Consider the following 26,319-nt stretch of genomic DNA (forward strand, 5'->3'; position numbering starts at 1 on the left):
AGCCCAGGGGGTCTTACATCGAAAACCTGCAGGGCTTATGTTCAGGAGAGTCAGAGGGCTTTGGGAAACAAGACTCCACTCTAAAGGGTACTCACAGAAGCTCACAAGCTCCAAGTCCCAGTACAGAAGCAGTAGTTTGAAAGGGGCCTGGATCAGACCTATTTGCTGATCATGGAGAGCCTCCCAGAGAGGCAGGAGGAAACTGGGATTCCCCTGAGGATGGAGACGCTGGCAGCAGCCATTTGGAGGAGTTCATTCTACCATAGTAACAATGTGCCAGCAAGTGTCATTTTGGAATCCTCCTTTTAGCCTATTACTGCTGGGGTATTACTGCCCACCAGTGGGCCAGCAGAACACCTAAGCTACCCCAGGTTCTGCAGATAGCCACACTGGGACCTGGCCCTGCCCTCCAGTGGGCCCAGAGCCACCTCACAAAGCAGGACCTCACAGCCAACCATGCCTACCAATGCACCACAGTAGTCAGTCCTGCCACACCAGAAGGGTACATGCAGCCCACAGAGGGGGTACCCCTAGAACAAACAGCTTAAGACTTAAGGGGCACATTCTGCTGGACCCCATATGACCTCTCCTACAAAAAGTCACTTCTCCAAGATTGTGAAATGTAACTAACCTACCTAACACATAGAAATAAACACAGAGAGTTCAGCAAAATGAGGCAATAAATAAATGTGTTCCAAATGAAGGAACAAGACAAAACCCCCAAAAAAGAAGTAAATAAAGTGAAGATAAGCAAGCAACCCAAAAAGAGGTCAAGGTAATAATCATAAAGACACTCACCAAACTCAGGAAAAGAATGGATGAACACTGTGAGAGTTTCAACAAAAAGTTAGAAAATATAAAGAAGAATTAAACTGAGCTGAAGAATGCAATAATTGAAAAAAATACACTAGAATAAATCAACATTAGATTATATGATACAGAGGAATGGATCAACAAACTGGAAGACAGTGGTGGAAATCACCCAAACTACACAGAAAAAAGAAAAGAAAAGAATTTTTAGAAGTCAGAAGAGTTTAAGAGACCTCTGAGACAACATCAAGCATACTAATATTTGCATTGTAGGGGTCCCAGAAAGGAATGAGAGAGAGAAGGGGGCACAGAACTTATTTGAGGATATACATAGCTGAAACCTTTCCTAACCTGGGAAAGGAAACAGACATCCAGGTCCAGGAAGCACAGAGAGTCAAACAAGAGGAATTCATAGAGGGTCATAACAAGACATATTATAATTAAAGTGACAAAAATTAAAGAGAGACTCTTAAAAGTAGCAAGAGAAAAACAACCAGTTATGTACAAGGGAACTCCCATAAGACTGTGAGATGACTTTTGAGCAGAATCTAAAAAAATAAGGAAAACAAAATGAAAACAGACTTGGTGGTTGCCAGAGGGGAGAGGTGTGAGGATGAGGACAGGTAGGTGAAGAGGATTACAAGGTTCAGACCTCCAATGAAATAAGGACTAAGCCATGTGGATGTAATATACAGTATAAGGAATACAGTCAGTAATACTGTAATCATTGGGGACAGAGGGTTACTATTGTGGTGGTTTTTCATAACATCTGCAGAGGCCAAACCACTATGTAGTATACTTGAAATTAACATAATATTGTACATCAACTATATTTCAATTTAATTAACTCATTAATTAATTAATCAAGTGTAACTTTCCAATTGTGTAGCAGATAATCTGGAGTCATTGTAGTTAACAGACCTTAAGTAACAAGGGTGTCTAGAACAAGGGCTTCTGACACTCTTGAGTTGTGAAAGGTTCTCTTGCATTGCTTGATTTCATTAGACCTAATTCCCGTCTACATCCGTCATAAAGCGCATGGATGAGTGTGTGTGTACCCTTTTCTTAAACTTTACTCATTTTGAAGAACAATGCCAAACACGTCGTTCTAGTTTTATAAATGGTCATGTAGGTATCTGAAATAACTTCTCAACACAGTGGAAAACTGAGAAATTAGCCAGATTATGCAATATTTTAGGGCTTTCAAAAGCGTTTCTATGTAGTATATGTAAAAGCTATGCAGGTATGTAATGAACACATGCTCATAAAAAGATTTCTCTGCTATAGAGAAGTATTTTCACCCTCACAGTAATAATTTAGCCAACAGTCATTAAGCACTACAAGATCCCAGGATTGTTCTACATGTTCTAGACATATGGTCTCAATATGGACAACAACTCTCTAAGCTGATCCTATTACTATCTCCACAGAGCACAGAAACGTGAAGCACTGTGTTCTAGGTTAGCCAGCTAGTAAATGGCGGAGCCGGCATTCAACACGAAGAGTCCGGCTCTAGGGTACCGACTCTCACCACAACACAACACAGCACCTGATCTGATCTAGTTATATAGGCACTATTATATCAGGAAATTGAGACTCAGTGGGGTTAAATAACTGGCAAGTTTATTCTGCTAACGTGATGGACACTTTCTGATTCCAAAGTCTATGCTTATAACCATGTATGAGCTCATAATACCACTACAGCCTCCTAAATACAGGACCCCTGTGTAAAATGTGGAAGTTACTGTGACCATCAAATACCACAGAAGCAGAAGTGAACAAATTGTAGCAGTGGCCTGATTTACACCATCTCATTAAGGTGGTTCACTCTTAGATGGGACTAATTAGATGTCCACTAATCACAGGACAACAGTCCCAGGCCAAACCTCCCATCTGGCCCAAAGCTACTATTATCATTATACTATTAGCATTAGAGATGGCCTTTGTTTTCCTCATCTTTATAAATCCACAGTGCAGTTTCTCTGCTTCCAGGAATGGCCACAAGGCTATCCAGAAGGAAATTCAACCCAGGGAACCAAAACTGGATTCAAAGCAGAAACCACCCACAAGCCTGAGTCAGGAATGGTGTTCCCACAGAGCTCTTTGGTCTCCCCCAAAAGGGGGAGCCCAGTGACACAAAGGAAGAGAGAAGTGGATCACAGATGAGAAGCCCTTTGCCACTGGAGGTGTTTTCCTTCTGGATGAGCCTCTGGACTTCAGAGTGGCTGCTTCCTGCTGAGCCTAGATGGGCCTGGCCCCTGTCCTTGGACAAACGTGAAGGAGAATTTGGAACTCGAACATAAAAGCACAGCATCAGGCCACAGACAAAGTCCACAGCTCAGGCCTGCTGGGAGGCCCAGCCAGTTCACACGCCACATGTGCCCTGCTCATCCATCCGGTTTAACGGACAAGGCCAAACAAAACGGTCTTGAAGTGCACACTGACCTCACCTTGCAGAGTTCTTCTGTGAATCATCTGGGCTGTAAGCAGTGTGATTAAAAGTATTAAGAGCCCAAGCTATGCCAAGCCTTAAAAAGGGAAGAAAGGTTCCGAAGTTACAGCTGATTAGCAGGCCAACACTTGACGTCAGTCTTTCCATTTACCAATATCACTCCATAAAGTAGAACCTGAAATTCAGTGAGACCATGGGAACATGCAGTTTAGCCACATGTGAACCCAAACCAAAACAATCACAACTTATTTGACCACCACAAAAGCCTCTGCATTATTAAATTATTTCTTAGACTGAGGATTGGGCTCACTAATTTAAGCAAAACTCAAACCAGTATGTTTCAATGTAATAAGGATCTAAAATCTCTGAAAGGTCATTATTCTACATCTTAATTATGCTTTATGTAATTTCTACTTTGATTAACTTTAGGTAACTTTCCAAAACTAATATATCTCTATGGCTGACTCTTTCATTAAAAAAAAAAATATATATATATATATAAGTATACATATATATACACACACATAAATATATATATACACACACACACCATATATATAATGTATATATAATACATATTTATGTATGCTAGATTATACATATTACATATTTATATGTTATATTTTTAACATTTTATATATATGTATAAAGTCAATTTCAATAGATCAAACATTAGCCTTGGTCTATATCCAGTTTCTTAGATTTGGCATTACTGACATTTTGAACCCAGATAATCTCTGTTGTGGGGGACCATCCTGTGCATTGCAGGTTATTTGGCAGTACCTCTGGCCTTTGTAAAAACCCAAAATGTCTCCAAACATTGTTAGATATCCCTCAAAGTCACATCAAAATCATTCCTGGTTGACAGCCACTGACCTATATGATACTGAGAGTAAGTTCTGAATATTGATCAACCCCTTCTCATTTACAGGCAATCACTGAGTAATTGCTATTACTCTAGACTAACAGTTCAAGGTAATGAGTAGACCTATTATTGAATTGTTTAATCCAAGTCAATCATTTTTCTTAATTCACAAAATGATTTTATCACGGTTTTGCCTTTCTGAATATCATGAAAATCCAATCATACACAAAAGGCTTTGTATTATGTAAGAGAATGAATATTCAGCTGTCTTTTGAACAACGTGGAGGTTAGGAGCACCAACCCTCTGTGCGGTTGAAAATCCACATATAATTTATAGTCAGGCCTCCATATATCCAGTTCCTCCATATCTATAGTACCACATGCACAGATTCAACCAAGGATCATGTAGTACTGTAGTATTTACTACTGAAAAAAATCCACATGTAAACAGACCTGCACTGTTTAAACCAGTGTTGTTCAAGGGTAACTGTACAACAGACATACATATGCTATGCAGCCAAATCTTAAAATTCTTAAAAACCAAGATTTTCCAAATTGTACTTAAGCCCACTGATAAGACTTCAGAGTTCACTAAAGAAGAATACGTTTTTTTCTCAAATCAAATAAAGTCTACAGAAACTAAAACGTGTGTAAATTAGGTAATTTTTAGAATACATGTAATGTCAAAAAAAAAGGTCAATAATCTAAGTCTTTAAAAAGCTGTGATTTTGTCTTTCTCACTATATTGGGCTTGATGAGAAATATTAAGATGAGTCATGCCAACATAAGCCTTTGCTTGAAAAGCCATGTAATGGCAAAAGTGAAAAAAAAAAAAAAGAAAGAAAGAAAGAAAGAATTACTGCCAGCATGTGGTATTTAGAAATCATTTCTACATAATGGGTAAATATGAAGCAGAAAGTTTTGAGAAAAGCATCAAACTAGTAACATATAGGGTGCGTTAAGACAAAGAATACTATTTAATTAGTCTGGATTATGGAATTAGAGGCTGTATGCAAAGCAAGCAGGTGTAGGAGATGGAAGAAGACACAATAAGGAAAAGTGAGAAAATAAGTTTTAAAAAAAACAGTAGAAACCAGATTATAGAAGGCTTACATGTCAGATTAACGAGACTGGTTTGTTTCATAATCAATAGGAAACAACTGAAGAAAATGGATCTGAGTTAGGTGTTAAGAAGATTCATTTTTTCCTTTATCTCAAACATTGCACCCATCTTCTACCTACATCAAAACTACTTGACCATCATCACCAATAGGTAACACTCAGTCCCTTAAGGAACTCTGGTCTGATTCTGAGACCTAGGATCAAGTCACTGTTGTGACTTAACTTGCCTCTCAGTTTGGGCCCAAGGGCTAAAGACTGTTTATCTTATTTTAAGACCACATCCACCTTATTCTGAATTCTAATAATTAGGCCCTTGTTTATTCCCTTTATTACAGTCCTACTGGCACCTCAGGACTTATAGGGTAGAGACTGACTGCTGAAACAACCCCATCCACCATGGGAAGCAAGATCCCACCTGCTGTGACTATGGCCTGCTGTGGCAGACATGACTTCTGCCATCTGCGTGCATCGTCCAGGATGATTGCCTGATCTGGCTTCCATGTGGCCATGCTCTTCCAGTTTCCTGACCATCAGAGTTACCCTGGGTTGGCTCTCATTGATATCCAATAGCTGCTGTCAAATGGCTCCCTGTTTCCTTGCTCCGTGGACACTGAATTTTGTGAGATTCTTCCCCTAGTCCCTGTACCACCCAAGTGAGCATGTTTTTTCCAGACTCAGTACCAAGTCCGCCTTGCCTCACTGAGGTTAACCCTCCATGCACAGCTAGGGTATGTGATGACAGATAACTGGCAGGCAGGAAGGATGGACAGAGGGAGAGAGAAAAGAATCAAGAAGATTACTAAGGAAACTGTGAGCAGTAGTGAGGGTGGCCTGAACCATGCTAGTAATGTTCCTTAAGAAAGCTACAAAAATATGTTTTAGTGCAAAAGCAAACTATTTTCATAATGTGTTTTATATGAAAAGAGTCTTTTCACAATTAAATAGGGTACTTGAAATCCCCCTTTGTCTGTTCTAAACTTACTATTTTAACCTAGGACCATTTTTAGTAAAAAACCTCTTATAATATCACTTTACTTTAATCCTCACAGTCTCTTTTTTTCCAGATGTTATATTTCTTTTAAATAACTGCAAAGACGTCAAATCAAATTAGCCCTTTCATTTCAAAAGTGAAAAGCTCCAGTGAGCAAAGACAAACTTTTATGGCAAATTGGTTAACAAAGTGCTGTCTCATGAGAATTGGACCTTAAACTAGAAAAGTGACTCTAAATGTTTAACATCTCCTTGGCAATCTGAATTCTTCCTGCAGCCACTGAATTTTTTTTTTCATCTAACCACAACTCTTCACACTGTACGCATTGGAATTGTTTCTTTACACCCCTATTAATTAAAAACTAAACAAACAAACAAAAAATACAGGCTCTACTAAAAGAATCCAGCTTAGTTCTATCATTATGTGACGTTATTTTACTTTAACCTCAGTGATTATATTTTCTTGCTATTTAGCCAGACTGTAGTGGTTCTCAACATTGGCTTTCAAAAAAAAAAAAAAGTTTAGAAATTAATACAAAGTGCTTAAAACAGTGTCTGAAACAGTGCCTTATACAGTAAAAGCTATGTAAATGCTAACTATTATTATTATTATTAACAGCCCTTGGACTCCTCTTAAAATCAACTAAATCCAAACCCATGAAGATTAGGTGCAGTCATCAACGTTCCTGGGCTCACACACTGGAATGTTTTCCAAAGCTCTCCATGTGATTCCAATGAGCAACAAGTGTTTCTCAACACTGAGGTCTAACCACGTGCCAATGAAACAAATTCTATGGCTTAAATCTCAGAAAAGCTAACCAGTCCCATTCTATGCTGTACTGATAAGAAAAAAATCTACTATTTACCAAGCACTGTGAGTGTCAAGGAAGACATAAAAAATGAGTAAAACAATCTCTACACTCAAGCAACTAGCAATAACCAAATAAATACAGAGCAATTCTTTAAGGGTAACAATAGTAATATTAACTAAGAGTGTGAGTCAGACAAAGAAAGGATTAGCCAATTCTACTTGGATAAAGCAAGAAGACTCCCACAGAAACAGGAACTTGAACCGGCCCTTTAGGGATGAATGGGATTAAGTTGGGTAGAAACTAGGGAAAGACATATGTCTAAAATGTACACAGGGGAGAATGGCATGAAGTGTTCAAGGACCTATGAAGAAGTGAAAAGTTAAAGGAGAAAATGCACTGAAGGCAAAGCTGAACAGATTGGAAGGGCCTATAGAACCTGGGCAAACAACTGTGACTTTTCCCTGTAGGTGAAAGGAATCCAAGGAGGCATCTTAAGAAAAAGAGTAACAGTTATATCTACAACTTCTGTCTCTCCTGTCTTCATACATCATGAGTAGCAGTAAACCTTCACATTCGACTTGGGTTCTCACACGGTCATGCTGATATGTTCAGCTGAAACCAGCCTCTCCATTATGCCCTCGCTCAGTTCGCTTGAGAGAGAAAGACAAGATGTTTTTGAAGTTAAAATTTTAATCATCATCAGCCAGACTAAGCTCAGAAAGTTGTTCTACGAGTCTCCTTTTCCCCATTTCTTTCCATGGAAACAAATAAAGGAAATGTTTTTGTTTTTGTTTTTGTCTTTGAATATAAGCTTCTATACTAGATCCAACCAAGATTTTATATAAAATGGAAACAGCCTAAATGTCCATCAACAGGTCACTGGATAAAGAAGATGTAGTATATTTATACAATGGAATACTACTCAGCCATAAAAACCGACAACATGATGCCATTTGCAGCAACATGGATGCTCCTGGAGAATGTCATTCTAAGTGAAGTAAGCCAGAAAGAGAAAGAAAAATACCATATGAGATCGCTCATATGTGGAATCTAAAAAACAAAAACAAAAACAAACAAACAAAAACAAAGCGTAAATACAGGACAGAAATAGACTCACAGACAGAGAATACAGACTTGTGGTTACCGGGGGGTGGAGGGTGGGAAGGGATAGCCTGGGATTTCAAAATTTTAGAATAGATAAACAAGATTACACTGTATAGCACAGGGAAATATACACAAAATGTTATGATAACTCACAGAGAAAAAAATGTGACAATGAGTGTGTATATGTCCATGAATGACTGAAAAATTGTGCTGAACACTGGAATTTGACACATTGTAAAATGATTATAAATCAATAAAAAATGTTAAAAAAAAATAAATAAATAAAATTGGACTGCAAAAAAAAAAAAATGAGAAGAGGAAAATACAGACCTCTCAGATGAAAGAAAATGACTCCAAAGGAGTCCACATTTGAGGAGGGCTATCTTGAAGTTATACATTTCTTAACAGAATCTATTAACAGAATTTTTCTTTCAAAATAAGACTACATATTCACAGAGTGAATATACCACTTAAATAACAACAGCAAGTATTTATTGAGGGCTTAATATATGATTAGAATTAGGCTTACTGTCCTCACTACAAATAGGTCTGTACTGTTTTTAAAGTCTGCTTTACAGATGAGGAAACTGAGGGTTAATACTGTTAAATAAGTGTCCAAAACTGCCAAGGGTCTGATATTTTACCATACTTGAGAGCTAACAAGTCAACCTGCTCCAGTCTCATTAAAGCTTGCAGAAGGCAGGAGACTTCTGGGTCAGAGACAAAGAACTTCATTACTCCGAGCACTAGCAGTAGACAGAGTATCAGCATTTTCTTTTGCTGATTTCCTCAATCCCAGTTCCCATAAGGCAACTCAAAGAGGGCCAGGTGAGACCTGTACACACATAGATTGAGTTACAGAATATGTATAATGGGTTCCAGGAATTTTTATAAAGGACAGTAATATGCCTGCCTTTTGCTCTAGGAGACACTGTGTTTGTCTTCAAAGGTTAGCTGCCAAACAAACATGATAGAAACAAAGTCTAAAACAAAGGTAGTCAGTGCCTCTGCTTGAAAGATGTGAAGACACACCAAGAAAACCATGGAGAACTGTCTCCCAGCAACAAGTTGCCCACACTCACATAATTAGTAAAGGCAGAACCAGGATTTGAACCTATGCCCATGTCACCCACACAGCAGAGCTCTATACAAAGGTATCAGAAAGCAACTCATGAAGGACACCCCGAGCTTTGTAAAACTTGAGAATCTAGATCCTCTCATCATTTCAGAAGAGGATGAACCAAAAAAGACTTTCAAGGAGCCTCGATTGTCAACACTGGTTAAGATTTTCTCCTTTTAAAGGTAGAAACATGAAAAAACACATCCTCTGGAAGATCTTAGATCTCTTTATGCAGAGAGGAAAGTTAAAGATGTAGCAAGCATAATAATGCCAGAAAAAAAATAATAACCTAGGATATTCTTGGATGTTGTCTCCAGATGCTGAGTTTTAATTTAATTCCAGCCTGACTTAAAGAGTAGATGAAAGATATTTAAATACTAAGTCAGTAGTGTAGTTGAATATGCTCTTTTCCTACCATTCACTATTTTAGACCATTAGGCACTCTGTTGAGGAGATATAAAAGTATGATTATGATTTGTGTCTTCTTCAATCTTAGGGCTCAGAGAATTTTATTCTGCTATTCAGAGGGGAACAAAACTATTGGCTTAAATAACAAAAGCTGACTGTGGAGGAGACTGTTGCTGCAGTTTGGGATCTAAGTCAATGTAAACACTTACTACCTACCAAGGTCCACATGTATGGACACGCAGACTGTTAGATAACAATAGATGGATCTTCACCTGTTCGATACCCAGACCTAATTTTTGATGATTGCAATATCCACTGCTAAAAGTAAATACTGTTTACTGACCTCTTAGAATAGCAGTGCTGACTTGGAAAAGGGAAGTAGTTTCATCTGGTCTTAACGTGTAAACAGGGTAAGTCTCAGCGGGAATGCTGGCTTTGAGAGATTTGGACAAGGGGACACCAAAGCCAAAGATTCATTTCTGCACATTGCAAAGGCTAGTTTCCCGCTTCGTGCCCTGTACACAGCTGTCCTGCTGGAGAGCTCTCTCTGTTTCAGAGAAACAAACTGTAAAGTCTGCCATGGGTCAGTGAAATCATTGTTTGCTGTAGAGTGTGCCCAAGGGGGAGATTGAGTCTCTCTTCCAGGATTTGAAATCTGTCCCGAATCCATGGCCCATACAGATGCTGGTATGCTGCTTGGCATTTGGGGATTTCTTGCTGATGAATATAATACAGCCAAAGCCTTGCTTGGCTGCAAAGAGAAACCAGAGAAAAATAAAGATGTGCTTTCGTTGGTAACATATTGTGGGGTCGGGATGTTGTTCTAGTGACTCACTTGAAAAAAAAGATGTGGTAGGAAAACTAAACTCAACCCCATGACAAAGCGCTATGGCTTTTGTTGAATAATAATTCCAGCCAGCTCACTGGCCAGGATTCTTTTTATATAGGCTGGGTCTACATGATTCCAAAATATCCAGTACATTTAATTCTAAAATCTGCTCTAGTAGCCTGGCTATTTCGCTTGTGAAATGTTAAACTTGAACACTTTTGACCAATAATATATACAATGCATACACTAGTGAGTGACTAATTATTTGATTAATTAATAGCATCCTGAAAGTTTTGGATGCTTTGGTGTTTTATAGACAGATTCACAGAGCTCACTGCTCTTGGAACCCACCATCCTATTATCATCTCTGCTTTTTTGGCTTCTAGGTTAGACAGTATACTTCTCAACTAGAACAGCCCCTCTGTCACTGGAGTGGAAGGGGAGATGGGCAGGAGAGTGTGACTGACCACCTCGGGTCTATGCCTTCCATCTCTGAGGCACTCTGCCAAGCACTCAGCCTTTTTGTTTCTTTAACCCCTTTATTACAGTCTTTGTTATAGTCTGAGTTTTTTCTTTATATTAATGATTCTTCCATAACCATAATTCATAACATACACATTCCTGTCTAAGCCATGTTACATTGTTACCTTCAAGTGGAAGAGAATTTCTTCCTGTCTTCACCTTTCAAATATTGTCTATACTTTAAGGTGGAGTTCAAAGCTATCCCTTCTATAAAAACAAGTGTGAATCCCTCCTGTACCATGCATTGATGCCATAAAACTACATCTATAGTTTTATTGCAGGACACTCTACCTTGGGTTATAACTCTGTGTGTCCATGTCTGTGTCACACTAACTTGTTAGCTCCTTGAGTTCTACACTCCTATTTACCCTCAAGATCCATTCTTCTTCCATTTCATTTCTTTATACCCAGCTCAGTTATTCACCCATACTAGACAAGTGGCAAATGATTTTTGAATTGAATGATGCCCACATCCTCCAAGTAAATACACCAGATGACAAAGTGGTAGGAGGGATGGGGTGAGGGGAGAGGGAGAAAGCGGGAGGCACAACATCAAATTGGAAATCCAGCCTGATTTAACATCTAATACATAATTATTCATACTGACAAATACCATAAGGAAAAACTCAAACACGATTGCTCTGCATTTTGAAGTGCTTTATTTTTTCCTTTAGTATATTTACTCACACACAAACAATATTTATTTTTCTCCTGATTGAAACATGAATGTTTCTACTTGGCTTCCTTTTGGACAAACTGCTTCAAGACAAACCAATTTTGACAATAAAGTAAATTTTCTCGCTGCCCTTGACCAACAACCCCATTCTTTGTTTTAAAACAATAATTTGATGCCTGGATGCCGCCTTTCCCTCAAGGCAATGAAGGGAGAAGACAAGAGCCAGTGAAAGTTAATATAAAACAGCATCACCAGTTAGAATACAATTCACATCAGGGTGGCAATGGCTGTGAGTGGCTGGTTACTTCTACAGAAGAAAAGGACATATTCAGAAATGAACTACCTATAACAGAGAAGTATATTCTTTTCATAATAAATTGAAAGAGGTAATCCTATCTTAAATTCACTCCTTAATAAGATTTAGTATTTGTGGGGAATTCATGAAACAGATTGTTTTTCAGTCAGTCATTGACCCCCTGGGAATTTTATTTTCAATTTTTATTTTCAGTGTTCACGATTCATGCTTTCTCATCTATATTGATAGCTGACATTCTTTCAAATGGATGACCCTGGAGGGTTGATGGTCCTGGTTTGTTTTTTTTTTGTTTTGTTTTGTGTTTTCTTTGTTGTTGTTGACACATAGTCAGTTTACAATGTTGTCAATTTCTGGTGTACAGCACATTGCTTCAGTCAAACATGTATATATATATATATTCGTTGTCATATCCTTTTTCAGCATAAGCTACTACAAGATATTGAATATAGCTCCCTGGGCTATAGATTGTCTTGCTTTTTGAATAGAGATTTAAATGGCCCCACCATTTTCATTTGATTTTATTATTAAAAACAGAGTCTAGGGATTTTACACTATGCATCACAAATCGTGAACCTTTGCTCTCTGCCAATCCTGTAGTTGAAATTTCTAACACTTAGCAATTTTCTAACATTGTGGTTGAAGTCATCTTAGAAAGACCTACCTTTATATTTTCCCCTTGTGATGCAAAATCAATACTCCACTGCCTGAGAAAAAGTGAGGCACCCCATTCATGCTAGACTGCTGAGTGAAAATTTAATGGGTAGGCAGCAAATCTCTGCATGTTAGGGAAACACGAAACTAATAAAAGCCCTGCTGATTGCTGACTTTCTTGTTGGAAATATTAAATTTGTTCAGGTTTCAGGGTTTTTTAATGTCATCTTTCTGCACTCTTTTTTTTGAGGAATTTCATGAAGAGCATGCAGAATGACTGAAAGAAACCTACACTGTTCTTGCAACATTTCACATAAAAATTTCCATTTAACTTTCCACATGCTCTCTGCAGTCATTATCTTTTTCCTTTCTTTCTTCCTTTCTTCCCTCCTTCCTTCTTTCCTTCTTTCTTTGTTTATACAATCAAATAACATTCAGCATATATCAATGAAAATACTTGTGATGTCTTAGAAAACCAATAAACTGAGATAATGTGGCAAAGAAGACTAAAAATAAAGTGAAATCTCTAGGCTCTAGGATTCTCCTGCAAAGTTGCTCACAAGGTGAAAATATTTAACTTTGGGTGAAGTGTAGAGAAAATTAGCTGCAACTTACACAGGAGAGCTGGAAGATTCAATCATGCGCTGGAGTGCGCATGTCTGTCATAAAGAACAGTCGCACTCTTACCCACAGGGAACTCCTCCTCTCGCTGCCCGCCATTGGACACCACCTTCTTAAAGTGCTTCCTTTTCCAGAAGTGGTTCTCAGACTTGAGCAAGCACCCTAGTTCCCTGGAGGGCTTGTGAAAATGCAGACACTGGGGTTCCCCCCACAGCTTTCTGACTCACTAGGCCTAGGGTCTGGCCAGAGAATTTGCATTTCTAACAAGTCCCCAGGGGCCACTGACCCTGCTGCTTTGATGACCACACTTTGGATACCAGCCCTAGGAGGGAGTAGCATGGAGCAGCTGCGAGGCCAGCGTGGGGGTGGATGGAGTGAGTAGAAGAGCTGGGAGAGATCTGTGGAAAGGACCAAAGGGCTACCCTGACAGCCAACCTGTGAAGGAGAATTACGGTCTTAAAAATGTTCCATGTGGTCACACTGAACCAAGGGACACGTGAATCATGAAGACGTTAGAAAAACAAAAGAACTGCAAGAAAAACGTACAAGGGAAAAGGAGAGGTCACAGACAGACCAAGCTCTTCATAAAACGACAGTAACTAAAGCAGATTACAAGGAAAAATATATTCATCTTTCAGAACTCCCTTCATCCACTCAAATGGAACGCGGTGGAACTTTCCTTCTACAAGAAAGCAGAACAGGTGTGAATCTCAGTCCACTGACTGAAGTATACAGGAAACACCATCTTCCCGATCTGCCGGTACTCAGATGAATTGCCAAATCCAAGTTCTATGCCATCTGGGTAAATGCAACCTCGGTCATATGTGATCTGTCCCCCTGACTTCCGGGTTCTGATACTGAAAGTTCAAGGATGGTAGGCTAAGCCCAGGCAGGGCACAGAGTTCAGTGCTTTGTGGTCTTCAAATATTGGTCCTCAATCCACGTAAGTCATAGTCACGATGTCACGGACCTTGCTCCACAGCCCTATTTGCTATGCCATGCAGTGCAATGCTGTGAGGAACTTCAGCGGCCTTTTTCCTGCAGACCAGTCTGATGGAAGGCCCCACAGAGCCACTCTCCTCCACATTCCTGTCACCCTCTCCCAGCTGCGGAGCTGCCATTGCTCTGAGGCCCACAGACTGTTAGCTCCTCTCCTTCCCTCAGGCAGGAGGGGAATCTCTCTCCAGTTTGTGGTTGGGAAACAAGTCCCTGAACTCCCCGCCATTCACACCTACACTTCTCTGGGGCCCATTCCCTCACTTTTACTTCCTTCACAGCTTTTTCTGTTTTCAGGATTGAAGTCCAACTGTCTGAGAGTTCATAACCTCCAGGAGCCAGAAGTGTAATCAGAGAAGCAGATCAGGCATACACAACAAAGAATGATGGAGAGGGCTATGCACTGGACAGGGAGCCAACCTTGAAAATCATTAATATTAATTTTTTCAACTCTACTGGCCAAACAGCACACATATTTGGGCCGATGGTACAGCAGCCTTCTCGTGTGTAAGAATGGCTCCATTTTACAGAAAACAGAAATGTGATGTCTATTTTTTCTTTCCTCTTGGCTCTTCCTGAAACACTGAATACAGAACAGGCACTGTTTTCTTGAAGGCAGAGACTCTTGCCTGTCTTAGTCACTGCTGTCTCTCCAGCAGATGGAACAGTGCCTGGCACACTATAGACACACCCAGTAAGTATCTGCTGAATGACTGACTGCGGGAAGAAATAAATGAATGCATAACGGAAACAAGTACAGTATTGTCTTAAAGTATTATGCAGCTCTGTTGTCCTTAGTCTGTACAAATCACACTACTGGTTAAATGTCACCTTGTACAGAAGAGTAAATGGCATAGGGATCAAATATAAGGGACGCTGACAAGTCTGTATATTTCCATGAGAGCCGAGACCTTTTCTTTGCACTGCCCACCATTCCACTGCCTGGACATGGTAGGAAAATTATAAATACCTGATGAAAATAAACAACAAGGTCCTACTGTAGAGCACAGAGAACTATATTCAATATCTTGTAGTAGCCAATAATGAAAACAAATACGAAAAGGAAGTTATATATATATATATATATATATATATATATATATATATATACACACACACACATAACTGAATCACGATGCTGTACACAGAAATTAACGCAACATTATAAACCAACCATATTTCATTAACTAAATAAATAAATACCTGATGAATGTATTGGGTTAAAGCTAAAATTAGGTAAAAACATCTGACTGTGGCCTGCGCGGTGGCTAAAATAAAACAGAAGTTTGAATTATATGAAGTATTGTTATAGATTCTGGTGATTTCAAAGAAAGTCAAGAAACAATCTGAGGAACCTAAGTTCAGAAGCTGAAAACCTGATCTAAACTAATCTGTGCTGTGCATCTCACATTCTCTCAAAAGCTGCCTGACTTGATTCGCCTTTGGGAAAAATGATCATTGACTTGCTACCATCTATTTGCCTGTCTGCTTCCGGCAGTCTCTGGAGTTCACGGTTTTCTGCCACAGCTCCCTATTTGAGCTCTAAGGCCAGTCTATGAGAACCTGATCCACTGGAAAGAAGGTTAGTCATCTCTGATCTGCATGGCAGCTTCCACCCATGGGCCGCTCCCCTTGGTGAAGCATTTAGCACTAAGCCAGGAGCGCACGAGCTCTGACGGAACACTCCACAGGAAGAAAGGATTTGCTACTGTAGTTGTTCGTTATTTGTAAACCTCTGTGATGCTTGTCCTGTTTGTGTTGCCCAGTTTGAGGAATACTTTGGAGGAAAAAAGACTATTTTGGAGTCCATGTGTCCTTAAGCATGGATATCTGGGAACCCTTGTTCATTCCTACTTTGTGGTGAGGATCCTCTCCACCTGTTTGGGTCCCCTGGTCTCTATTTCAATTAGGTGCACATTACAGGCTACTTTCTCATGGACCCACGAATCCAGGACTTGTCATCACCTGACTGCTGCTACTGAGGGGCCATGCATAAGAGCTGCCACTTACAGAACAGTGTGGTAGAAAAGTCATGAGATGCAGGGTTAGGAGATCCAGGTTGGAGTTACAGTTCCACCATTGAGCCCTATGGATCTATGGAATCACTAACCTCTAAAACATATATCTTAGTGAAGATTTGTGGGAAAAGGTTGCAGGATGGTTGTGAGGTGCACATGTAAGACAAGTAGGAGGAATCATGTTGTAAGTAAATGACAATAAAAATTAGTTAGACATGGCTGTTGATGGTATTAAAACTATTACTAAGAATGGAGTGGGAAGCGAAAAGGAGGATGTGACTGGGGAATTAGCCGTGGTGGCAGCAGGAGAGAGAAGAGTGGGAACTCCGGGGTCTGTGATGAATGGCAGTGAGGTGTGGACGGATGTTGTAAGATCAGGGAACCAGAGCTGACTAACTGTGCATGAATAACCTGCTAGTCATTGCCCCATAAAGAAGACAATAAACAACCTGGCCTTCAGAAGGGAGGGGGGATGGAAAAATGAGGCACACACTATGAAACCTTAACAGTCTGTGTCATCCTTCTAACACAGCAGACTCCATGAAATCACTAGAGGTGGAGGAAGAAAGAAGTCTGAACATAATGTAAGGAAGATAAATAAGCCTGAGGAAAAAAATGAATTCAACTATGCTGGCTTTTCTTATAATTTATGGTTGATAACAGGGAACACTGTTCAATCCCTTCTAGTCAGCTCAGACTCAGAGAGACCTAGGCTGGGACAAAGACTGTCAGGAGCCCACATGAACTTCTGTCCCCTCACACTGCCCCCTACAACCCATCTCAGTACCCTCACTTTTCTGCTGGGTATACTGCAACTCAAAGTAGCTGGGAATAAAGCTACCTTGACACCTGGGTGTGCAGATGAGATGAACTTCTGTCGGTGACATCATTTAAATGGAGCTCAGATGGGAAGGTTCCTTTCATGCTGTTGTGCCATTCTTCCTTTCTCCAGCCAGCTACAATGGCATGATGCTGGACACCCGATCCTCCAGTAGGCATGTGCTATTTCTTATGTCAGTCATAGCTGAGTTTCCATCAGTCTATCTACCTTTGCTCAAACAGCATCCCCCAGAAGACAAGAGTTCAATGATGATAACCATAGTGCCAAAACCAAGGGAAACATGACCAGAGGAAGCCTTAATGACAATGTATATTCTGAAAAATAGAGCTCTTTCAAAGATTTACGCTGTAAAGCTAAGAGAAGATGGAATCTACAGGAGACAGATTACTCTACAAGAGAATTTTCTAGAATCTAGACATTAGACTAGGCATCACGCCTAACAAACATATTTGTAGACCTACAAAGCAATACTGCAGGAAAAAAAGAAATGGATCTTAAGTCTAAAAACATGGGAGACCTCACCCCTGACAGTTATCTACTATAGGGCACAGAAAAAAATATCTGAGAAAATGAACCAAATTCATCTTTCTTTTTTTCTTTGCTGTTGTATTGTATTGCTATTGCTGTTGGTGCTATTGTTTTTGTGATGGCATCCTCTAGAAAATACAAAGAAAATAGGCTCTATGATACAGAAAGTTATAAGAAGTGCAAAAGCTAAGCTATAAAAACCTCAAGATGAGCTAAAGATAAAGGAGAGAAATTTCAAAAAAATTAAAAGTAATCCACTGGAAAATTTAAACCACATCAGTAGCAGTAAACAGTAAAATAAATATTAAGTATTGGAAATAATGTGGAGGACAAATTTAAGAAGCAATGTAGTATGTAGAAGCTGAGGAAAAGACCATGAGAACTAATAAATGAACTCAATGGAGTTGCGGAATACAAGATTCATACACAGAAATCAGTTGCTTTTCTATACACTAATAATGAACTACAAGTAAGAAAGCAAGAAAACAATCCCTTTTAAAATTTTATCAAAAAAATAAAATACCTAGGAATAACCTTAACCAAGGAGGTGAAAGACCTATACTCTGAAAACTATAGACACTGATGAAGGAAACTGAAGATGGTACAAAGAAATGGAAAGATATCCTGATTTCTTGGATTGGAATTAATGTTGTTGAAATATCCATACTACCCCCCCAAAATTTACAAATTTAATGCAATTCTTATTAAAATATCCATGACATCTTTCACAGAACTAGAAAAAATAATCCTAAAATTTATATGAAACCACAAAACATCCTGAGTTGCCAAAACAATCTTGAGAAAAAAGACGAAAGTTGGAGGCATCGCATTCCAACTTCAGACTGTCCTACAAAACTACAGTAATCAAGACAGCATGGTACTGGCACAAAAACAGACACAGATCAATGGAACAGAATAGAGAGACCAGAAATAAACCCAAACACTTACGATCAACTAACTTATGAAAAAGCAGGCAAGAATATACAATGGCAAAAAGACAGTTTCTCTCTTCAATTAGTGGTCCTGGCAAAACTGGACAGTTACACATGAAAGAATGAAATCAGAACATTTCCTCACACCATATACAAAAATAAACTCAAAATGGATTAAAGACTTAAATGTAAGATTGGAAAACTTAAAACTCTTAGAAGAGAACATAGGCAGAACATGTTTTGACATAAACCATAGCAATATTTTTTTAGCTCTGCCTCCTAAGGCAAAGGAAACAAAAGCAAAAATAAACAAATGGGATCTAATTAAACTTAAAAGCTTTTGCACGGCAAAGGAAACCATCAACAAAACAAAAAGACAACCTATTGAGTGGGAAAAAATTTTGCAAGTCATTTGACCGATAAGTGGTTAATATTCAAAATATATAAACAGCTCATACAACTCAATTTCAAAAGTAACAATCTGATTTAAAAATGGGTGAAATAGACTTGAATAAACATTTTTCCAAAGAAGATATACAGATGGCCAACAGACACATGAAAAGATGCTCAACATCACTAATCATCAGAGAAATGCAAATCAAAACCACAATGAGACATCACTTCAGCTCCGTCAAAATGGCTATCTAAAAAAGCCTAAAATAACAAATGTTGGCAAGGATATGGAGAAAAGGGACTCCTAGTGCAATGTTGGTGGGAATGTAAATTGGAACAACCACTATGGGAAACAGTATGGCGACTCCTCAAAAAGCTAAAAATAGAACTACTATATGATCCAGCAATTCTACCACTGGTTTTATATCCAAAGAGAATGAAAACACTAATTTGAAAAGACACATGCAGGGGTAGGGTATAGCTCAGTGGTAGAGCTGCTGCTTAGCATATACAAGATCCTGGGTTCAATCCTCAGTGCCTCCATCAATAAATTAATTAATTAATTAACTAAACCTAATTACCTCCCCCCACAAAAAAGTGAAAAGACACATGCATCCCAGTGTTCACAGCATTATTCACTATAGCCAACAAATGAATGGACAAAGATGTGAGATAGATACACATACATACACACACACACACACACACACACACACACATACACACACACAAGAATATTACTCAGCCATAAACAAGAATGCAATTATGCCATTTGCAACAATGTGGACAGACCTACTGGTACTATGATTAGTGAAGTAAGTCAGACAGAGAAAGACAACAACTCAGTTATCACTTATGTGTGGAATCTAAACTAAACTAAACTAAACCAAATGTATATAACAAAACAGAAACCAACTCACAGATATAGAGAACAAACTAGTAATTACCACTGGGGAGAAGGAAAGAGATGGAGCATGATTCGGGTAGGGGATTAAGAGCTACAAACTACTATGTATAAAATAAATAAGCATAAAGTATATATTGTAGAAGCAAAGTGAAATAAAGGAATTATTTCATAATAACTTTAAATGGAATATAATCTATAAAAATACTGAATCACTATATTATAAACCTGAAAATAATAAAATATTGTAAATCAACTATACTTTAATAAAAAAAAAGAGACCAATAATGATACATCATGTCTCCCCTTTTTTTTATTTTAGAAAAACAAGAGGATGTAAAAGAATCTAGGTAGAAAATATACATGTCACATACAAAAGCACAAAAATGAGACTGACCTTTTATTTCCCTCTAAAATATCAAAAGCTAAAAGATAATGGTAAAAATCTATAGATTTAAGGGGGGGGGTAAAAAGATATAATCCAATAAAATATTTACCCACCTAAAATGTAGGGAAAGATATTCTGCTATATACAAATTCAAATCAATAAATAAAGAAGGAAATTAATGTATTAGAAAATAGGGACCCTAGACTTGATAAAGAAATCTAAGCTTTTGTTATTTGGAAAGGTCAGAAAAGAAACAAAATTCTAGAACAAGTAATAATTTAAAAGATGAAATACAAATGCACACACAAGAAATGAGAAATGCCTTATAAACACAGACAGAAAAACTACAAAAATTTGAGATGCCAATATGGAAAACCTGGTTGAATTGTGTAATTTTCTAGATAATTACCAAAATTAATTCAGAAAGGAAAAAATAGACTGATATCCATGAAAAACAATCAGTTATCAAAATGTACCCCTGAAATGGCCACTGGGACCAGACAGATCCATGAGTAAATTCAACAAAATCTTCAAGAAATAAATAATTTCCAGAAGTTTAAATTTTTTCAGAACGCATAAAAATATTTCAACTTCCGTGTCTTTATATATAACCAGCACAATTCTGGTAGTGAAACTGACATCAGTAGCTCAAAAAGAAACTGTGGCCTAATATGTTAGAAACATAGTTATACAACTCTAAGTAAACAATATAAAATCTATTTCAATAGAATATTTTTAATTTTTAAAATAATTAACCAAAGAAATATATGCCCGTGGTAGAAAAAATTTTAAATAAATAAACCTATATTGGCCCACCTAATAGAAAAAAGAAAAGAAAAAGAAAGAAAAAATGGCAAAATAGTTCAGACTTCCCAGTTAAGACAGTAAACAATGAGAGAATCTGCCTCGTCCAACACCTGATGAAAGGAACAAAAATATATGACATAGATTTTAGAAAGAGATGGCCAAGCAAATAAATAAAAGATGCTTATTTGGTTCAGGAAGTCCTTTAATCTTATCTGCATCTCTCAGAAGAGATGATAGGGAAAGTAGATGATTCAGCCAAGTCCTCAAAAGTGTACTAAGATTCCAAAAAATAGAGAGAAGCTGGGAAAACAGGTTGCTGGCAAGCAAGTCCAGGGAACATCTTTGCAAACATCTCCACCAAAGGAACTCATGGAGAAGAAAACTGCCAGGGAAAGCCACCCACCCTCTCGCAGCTGGAGAGGAAAAGAGAGAGGGCACGGAAGAGCTCCAGCAATAAACTACAGAAGTGAAGACAAACAAGCAGATAAATAAGAAAAAACAAAAACTGCAAGAGCCCAAAGTTGAGAGATTAAGAAGAAGGTGAAACCCTTCTGGGTCCCCAGTTAACATTAGAGCAGGGCTAAAACCCACAAGAAGTGTTATTTCTTCCTATTCTGACTGAGGAGGAGGGGGGAATACACAGAAGACTGTTGGGAGAAATGTGTGAGTGAAACAAGGAAAACGAAAAACTCAAAGGAACTCTCTACGGGCCGAATCAGGGCTCCACCCACAAACCAGAAACTGAAGAGCTTTGGAAGAGAAGGCATCCCCAGTGAGATGGAGCAGATTGTGAAATGAGAAATTTACCCAAATCAGAGAAGGAAAAACAGAAGTTTTCCACCTTCCTCACTCTCATGACCTGAGGCTAGAGAAAGACTAAGTGATGACCACACCCCGGCCAAAGAGTATAGCTCAGAGAAAGGCGACGTGGAGACTGACCTGGAGAATTCACTCGGTGAAAGTGCACGAGACAGTAGGAGTGGATGTAGAGGAAGTCTGCGGAGACAGACTGAGAGGGCAACACCAGCATGGGAACATTACACATCTTCTGATAAATTAGAGCAAGAAAGAAGAGTTAAAAGTCGTATTAATGGGGTAGAAGATAGGCTTGAGATCATATTAATATCAAAAACAAGTTAGAAAAAAGCTGGCAGAGGGCAAAGCCAGTGTAAGGGGAGGATATTTTATGCTCCTGTACCTGTGATCAGAAAAAATGAATCAGAAGAAATATTCAGAAATATTAAAAAGTCCTTGAGAGGAAAAAGAAGCACAGATTAAAGGACAGACCTTCCCTACTAGGATAAAGACACAGAAAGATGAACGTTGTAAGATACTCTGGTGTTATCAAGATTCAAGAACAAAGAAAGATTTTTTTCTGCCATCCAGATACAGCACGCAAATCAACTAAAAGGAGAGAATCAGGCTGGTTGCAGATTTCTCCACAGCAACATACTAAGCCTCTGATACCCTGAAGGAAAAAAATTATAATATATCAAAATATATTACAGCCAGACATATTTCAGAATATGGGCAACAGGCAGACATTCTGAAACATGAAAGAACTTAGGAAATATAATACATGAGACCTTCCTAAACCCAACAAGAAATGAATGGGGAAGTCATAGTGAAATGACTAGTTCAATACTCAGTGCCATGAAATAACAGAGCAATGTCAAAAACAATTCTAAGGCTGAAGTTGCAAACTTCTAATGCCCACAAGAATGGGGCAGGACATATAAAACTGATTGGATTCAGTAATTGGAGAGCACACACAATCAAAACAAGATAGCTACAGCCAATTTTGCCTTAAGGGAGTAAGAAACAGTCAACAGGATACTGTATTGCCAGATCTTTGGTATTTTTAAGAAAATCCAGAAATCCAAACTTTTGTCTTCATTCTCCCAACATTTAAATTTCTGCAACAAAATCAATTGTATTAACTATTACTGAGGAAAACGGATGTCTGTTAGGGTTGGTTTGTAAACTGGATCCCATACATGAAGAGATAGACCACTCTAGATTGGTAGGTGGCAGGTTTAATAAGCAAGGAAACTTACTTACGAGGCTTGTCTTGGGCGGCTGCAAGATGAGTAGATTTCCATTCCCGCCCACTGGAATCCTGAAAGTTTATATGGAGGCCCCTTAACTGGGGTCAGTCACACACTTGGTCCAGATGGTCTCAACAACACCTTACTCACTCAAGGCCCCTTCCTTCAAAAGGCTGCGAGCACCAGGACAGTAGGCCGAATATACATTCCAAGGACTGTGAGAGGGTAAGGACTCTCTGATCGCCTGGGTCCAACTTGAGGGTCAACCAACCAGAGGCCATATCCTCTCAATGACCTCCTCCAATAGTTAGCTGGACTGGCTAGTAAGTGACCAGTTTATCACCTGTGGAAAAGAAATAAAATAAGACCTAAGAACAGTGCACCCAGTCATTGTGATCTTGGAGACAGGCTGACAGCCTTCCCTGTGAAAGAATTCATGAAATAGTAGTACTTATGGACCTTCCTTGAATATACTACTTGATGATAGAAAGGGAACAATAAATAAAATAGAGAAACTGTTAAGACTGGTAATGGCCACTGAACCAATTTAAATATAAAACTAATAACTGACTATAGGAATTATACTTACCAAGTAACATAACATAAATAATATAAATCTTGACAATTCAAAAGCAATATATAAAACAGGTGAAGGAAAGGAAGGTGGGGAGAAGTATAAGACATATAATGTATAAGTTTTAGAAAGATAACCCAACACTCTGATGTTTTTACAATCCTTTTTTCCTAACCTCTGACTGATTGTTTAGGAATTAGAGTATCTTTCAGTAAAGAACCTGTCATGGGCTGAATTGTGTTCCCTCACCCCAATATTCACATGTTGAAGTTAAGTCATAACCCCCAGTACCTCTGAATTTGACAGTATTTGGAGACAAGGACTTTAAAGAGGTAGTTAAGTTTAAAGACGCCATTAGGATGAGCACTAGTTCAATATGACTGGTGCCCTTACAAGAAGAGATTAGTACACAGAAATGAAAGAGAGGACAACCATGTGAGGACACAGGGAGAAAGTGGCCATCTACAAGCCAAGAACAGAGGCTTTAGAAAACATCAAACCTACTGACACCTTGATCTTGGACTTCCAGCCTCCAGAACTGTGAGAAAATAAATTTCTGTTGTGTAAGCCACCCAGCCTGTGGGATTTTGTTATGACAGCCATAGCAAACTAATACACACCATATTGTGATATTGAACAATCTATTTAGTTTCAATTTATTCTCTTTTCATAAATGTAAAAATATTTTTTTAATTTTAAATGGCTTATAACATATGATTACAGCTTTAAAAGTATTTTTGGCCACATACTCTTGTATTTATATGTATGTAAGAGATATCTGCAATGACATTCATTTACTGCTAGCAATGGTTGCTTCTGTATTAGGATATTAACTGTACTCTTGTTCAATTGATATAAGATATTTATGAGAATTTTTATTAAAAAATCTATAATGTCATTTTTCTAAAAATAATAATAATAAAACAAAAATATAATCTCCATTCAGGTGAGGAAACCTCATTGATAAACTCCAATACAGATCATTCTAAGTATATACACACAGACAGATACATACACACAAACACAGTCACATACTCAAATACACACACACACACAAACACAATTTTTTAGTGGGCTTATCCCATACTTACTACTTTTTCACCAAATTACATAAATATATAAACATATTCAGAAATACAGTTTTATAACATCTTTATATTGTCTGCCTAGTCTCAACTGGAGATACATGCTTTTATTTATTTAACCAATATCCTAGTTTTAAACATTAAGGTTGTTTATAACTCTTTGCTTTCTTATATACTGATGCAATAAACAACCTTGTAGCTACATCTCTGTCTACATTATTGTTTAGGAGAAAGTTCAGCAGAATATTAAAAGAATAAAAAACCAGAAACAAAAAGGATTTATTTAGAAACATATTTATGACTTAATATAAAGAAATACTTTAATCAAATTTATCATATAATTAGATTTAAAGAATATGATTAAATATGATTATTTTATATGAGCCCAAAAACCACTGGCTTAACACTGATATCTAAACCCTTAGTAAACAAACAAACAAACAAAAACACTTCCTCAAAAAGTATCTATCTTAACTATTATAATTAACAAGTCAAAATAACCAATAAATAACTAATAAATAAAAACACAAAAAGTAATAACTTTTCTGTATGCCAGCAATGAATATATAAACAATCCAGGAGAAAAAAGATGCTCTTCACAATAGCAACAAAGTATGAAATAGCCAGGAAAATTTTAATAAGAATGTGTAAGAATAGAGAGAGAAAATATTAAAATTTTGCTTACACATTTAAAGATGAGTTGAATAATGAAAAAACATATACCACGATCCCAACTGGCAAAAGAAACATGTGAATCATCTATGGAGAAGCAACCTGAAATGCATAGAACCAGAAGCTAATCTGCAGAAAACTCTTCCAATCACCAGGCCTGTAACATTGCCCACAGAGGAATTGGTACTTTAGTGGGACTCAAACAGAAGTCCTCTCCTAACAGAAACACACTTGATGGCAAAGAGCAAATAACCACACAACTTTTTTTTCCCTTTTGTTGGCAACCATGAGAAACAGAACTTACCAGACACAAACCTATAACACAACTATAAGCAGGAAGCACACCTGCATACGAAATAGCCTGTTTTATGCATCTCAACTCTCAGTGATAAAATACAAATTTCATTCAGCCATGTTAGAGGAAAGACTGAATTACCCTTTCTACAGAAAATGCCATTAGAAAATTGTTGTCATGTAAAGAGGCGATCAGATCTTTAGAAACTAAACATACCCTTATCATACAATCCAGCAATTGTGCTCCTTGGTATTTTTCCAAAAAAGTTGATAATTTATATCCACATGAAAACCTGCACGCAGATATCTATAGCAGCTTTATTCGTAACTGCCAAATACTGGAAGCCACCAAGATGTACTTCAGTAGGTGAATGGATAAATAAACTGTGGTAGTTCCAGACCATACTACTAGGCGCTAAAGGAAATGAGCTATCAAGTCAAGAAAAGACACGGAAGAACCTAAAATTCATATTAATAAGTGAAAGAGGTCAACCTGAGAAGGCTACACACTGTATTATTCCAATTGTATGATTTTCTGTAA

The 26,319-nt window shown here is 38.0% G+C and overlaps 1 long non-coding RNA gene across 1 annotated transcript in view; it reads right to left on the reverse strand.

The window, feature by feature from the left end:
- The window catches only part of LOC116154329 (uncharacterized), a 362,636-nt gene that overhangs the window by 326,543 nt on the left and 9,774 nt on the right, over positions 1-26,319 (reverse strand). The window contains exon 2 of the long non-coding RNA XR_010381471.1: positions 23,163-23,496. This is a non-coding gene — a long non-coding RNA (uncharacterized LOC116154329). The remainder of the gene's footprint in view (positions 1-23,162; positions 23,497-26,319) is intronic.

The sequence above is a fragment of the Camelus dromedarius genome, chromosome 6 (genome assembly GCF_036321535.1).
Source record: "Camelus dromedarius isolate mCamDro1 chromosome 6, mCamDro1.pat, whole genome shotgun sequence".
Taxonomy (NCBI): domain Eukaryota; kingdom Metazoa; phylum Chordata; class Mammalia; order Artiodactyla; family Camelidae; genus Camelus; species Camelus dromedarius.